Raw genomic sequence first — 4058 nt, 5'->3', positions numbered from 1 at the left:
CCCAGCTACTTGGGAGGCTAAAAGAGGAGACTCCCTTGAGCCCAGGAGTTGGAGGTTGCTGTGAGCTGTGATGAGGCTCTGTCTCAAAAAAAAAGAATGGGGAAGTAATGTGTGCCACTTCAAGGAATACCCTTACTGGGAGGAACCTTATTCTTTCTTTCTCTCCTTACCCAGCCTCCTGCTTGGAACATGATTATGATGGCTAAACTTACCTAGATAGTGAGAATATTTAGCTGGGAGTGGTGGTGCATGCCTGTAGTCCCAGCTACTTGGAAGGTTGAGGCAGAAGGATTACTTGAGCCCAGGAGTTCAAGGCTATAGCCAGCTTGGGCAACAGAGAGAGAAAAATATTTTACTTTATTTTGTATTTTTTCTCTAAATACAAAAAAAGTAAAATCCATAAAAATAGTAGATAGTGAGAACAAGGGCCCTTTCCTATGGGTAGTGAGAGTAGAAAGCTGAAAGCCTCCTGGATTACAGATTTTTATTATGAAGCTATCACGTCAGTCTTGAACTATCACTGTCTGGACCACATTACAAGAGAGATAATGACAGGCTTAACCCTGATATTTGCTGAGCTTGGGGTAATAGTACAAATGAAAGCTCACATACCATAGGACTAGAGATTTAAAAGTTGCAAGTGAAATAAGTAAATTATTAAATTAAATATGTTTCATCTTTCGTCTTGATAAATACCTTCATATTGGCCTGAAAGGTGAATGTAGCAGGCACTGTTGTCTGCCACCCATATTCTGACTTTAGGATCAAGTCACTCATTCTCCTGCTTCTAGAAGTGTTGGCTAGGACAGCTTCTTCTCTAGGAATTTCCCTTAGCTGAAAAGAGATGTTTTGCTCAAGGTCAAACCTCCTCTCTTCCCAGGCAGCCCACATCCCTTAACTGGTAGATAGGGGCATACAAAGTCTCAGTCCCAGGCTTGCCTCAAGCCTGGATAACAATCCCAGTGCCAGAGGCCTCCCCACCCATGGGATGGGCTAAGTCCTATTTTACAGCTTCAGGACAGTTAAATTTCTCTTTCCCTGATCTGGACTGACTTTCTCAGTCCTTAAAGGTGCTTATCCCAAGCACTCTCCTTAAACCTTCTGTATGCAAATCTTAGAATCTATTTTCTGGGGGAATCTAGTCTAAGACACCCAGGCCTGAATTTAGAAGTCTGGGACCCCCATAGTTCCATGGCAGAAGGTGGCAGAGTGAGGAAAGCCAGTGCTAGGTCCCTTACTTGCAGTCTACCCTACTTCTTTTCCTGAAAATACAAGTCTCCTCCAAGGTCCAGCTCCATACGCTTCTCTGAAAACACCCACCTTTTGGTTATCCTGAGGCCTGACAGTATGTGCAACAGAGGCAAGTCATGCCTTTGGGAGGATGGTCCCAGGAGGAGGCCCCCGCAATATTGGGAGCTGGCTTGGGACAATTTGTGTCAGAAAGTCAGGGGTCCTAAGTACCTAGGATATAGTTTAGAGGAAATGATGAGTACTCTGTGGGGAGGCCTATGACTTTGATTTTTCAGGCCCTTTGTCACATGGGATGGGGGATGGTAGAACCTGGATCTAAGGGTAAGAAAATTTTTCTATCTTATTTAAACCACTGTCATTTGTGTCTCTGTTAAAAGCAGGCAGAAATGTATATTTTAAGATGTACAGTTGAGTCCCTGTACTTCTATGCCCACCTTCTGGAAAGAGAATAGTATATCTCTTCAGAAGGGACTTGATTCATTAAATAAGTTGATGACTCTCAGGGCCTAGAGTATCTGTGTTTCCTCCATTTAAATGATATTTTTCATCAATTAAATCTGATTTAATTAAGAAACCCATTTATGTGAGAAATGTCTCTTATTGAAAACTCTCTAGACTCATGCCTATAATCCTGGAGGTTTGTGAGGCCAAGGTGGGAGCATTGCTTGAGTCCAGGAGTTCCAGACCAGCATGGGCAACATAGGGAGATTCCATCATTCCATAAATTAAAAATATTAGCTGAGCATCATGGAGCATGTTTGAAGTCCTAGCTATTAGGGAGGCTGAGGCAAGAGGATTGCTTAAGACCAGGAGTTTGAGGTTGCTGTGAGCTATCATGATGCCACTGCACTCTAGCCTGGGAACAGGGTAAGATCCTGTCTCAAAAAAAAAAAAAAAAACTACCCAAATAAATTCTCCAATAATCAACTGTGCTGGCCTTTTGGCTCTCCCTGCTAAAGGCTTATGTCTCTGGATTATCCTTCAACATCCATTCTCTCTTTTTTTTTTTTTTTTTTTGAGACAGAGCCTCAAGCTGGGTAGAGTGCCGTGGCATTACAGCTCACAGCAACCTCCAACTCCTGGGCTCAAGCGAGTCTCTTGCCTCCGCCTCCCAAGTAGCTGGGACCACAGGTGCCCGCCACAACGCCCAGCTATTTTTTGGTTGCAGCCGTCATTGTTGTTTGGCGGGTCTGGGCTGGGGATTCGAACCCACCACCTTAGGTGTACGTGGCTGGTGCCTTAGCTGGTTGAGCTATAGGCGCCGAGCCAACATCCATTCTCTATAGAGACATTTCAATTTATTGCTTATCCAACAATTCTCAGCCCTTTGCAAACAAACTAGACCAGCAAACCACAGACTTGCCCCACAAAAATTGACTTGGGTGGACTCAAAGCTCTCCCTTTCCAAAGGGCAGCCCTTTGAAAACCATGAGCCTATTTCCTCAGTTATGATAGATATAAACATATTTCTGGCATCTAAAATACCAAATCTACCTACTGCAGCCCAATGCCCTGAGAAAAATGTGCACTGACTCCTCTCATTTTGATAATGAACCATAGTAGGTAATATGTTACCATTGGGAAGAGTAGGGGAAGGGTACACAAGACATCTCTATACTATTTTTGTAATTTTTTTGTGAGTCTATAATTATTTTGAAACAGAAAAGAAGAAGAGGAGGAGACAGAAGAAGGGAGTGGAGGGTGAGAAGGAGGAGAGACATTAAAAAGTATATCCTTATTAAAAAATTGAGGTGATTTCTATTCCTGAGGTTTTAGCCCACACTCATCATGGCTTCCTTTCTTAGTGGACTGAATTAGTCAGCATGTGTGAACCATCCACTTTGCCTAGACAAGAGGCAGGGATGTGCAGCAGCCTGCCCCAGCCTGCCCTAGCCTGCCCTGTCTCCTGTCCCAGGAGTCCTTCCCCATGAGCCCCCATAAGAGGGGTAAGGTGTCCTCCACCAGCAGGAGGCTCTGGATAATCCTCATGGCACCAGTTTTAAAGAACAGCTTTGCCTGAAGCCTCTGCCCTGTGTTTCTCCCTCAGGACCCCAATAGGGCTGTTGCAGCTGGTAGCTGGCTAATGGAGGATTTTAGGATTTTGAATCTTGCTTAGGTCATCTTTGAAGACTTGACCTACATCTGGCATTGTCTAGAAGATGAAATTGAGGACGGTATATGGACAGAGCTCTGGGAATTAAAGAGCTGAGTCACTAGAGAATCTCAAACCTCAAAGCAGTTGCTCTTTTCGTGGGCTCAGGCCAAAATTGAGGGAAACTGACAACATAGTGGATTTCACCGGTCCCCAGGGCTGCAGGCTTATTCATGAACACAGCAGCTTCATTGGCATGAAGCTGAGGAAGACTTGGGATTCGCAGAAATAGGAGAAATCAGGGCAGAGAAGAATAGTTGCAACAGTGGAGAACGTAGGACCTTGAAATCTGCTTGGTTGTCTGCTAAAAATGTGAGGGGTTGTGTTTATAGAAAAGTGTACACTGTATTGCCTAAGTCGCAGGATACCAGGGTAAATGTGTTAATGAAGATAATCTACATTGCATTGGCAGGAAAACTAAGAGGTTTATACATTTGTGAGAACTATCTCCATTATACATTTGTAAATTTTCCAGAATATACAAATATTCAGGTGCCACCTTTTAAATAACACATTGATTTTTATTTATTTCTGTACTTTAATTAATACATGGTAATTATATATATTTTCAGATGCCACTTTTTTTTTTTTGAGACAGAGTTGCACATTGTTGCCCTCGGTAGAGTGCTGTGGCATCACAGCTCACAGCAACCTC

Source organism: Otolemur garnettii, unplaced genomic scaffold (genome assembly GCF_000181295.1).
Source record: "Otolemur garnettii isolate 467f Iridium unplaced genomic scaffold, OtoGar3 scaffold00031, whole genome shotgun sequence".
Taxonomy (NCBI): Eukaryota; Metazoa; Chordata; class Mammalia; order Primates; family Galagidae; genus Otolemur; species Otolemur garnettii.
The sequence above is the reverse complement of the archived record's forward strand: the minus strand, read 5'-3'. Positions refer to the sequence as shown.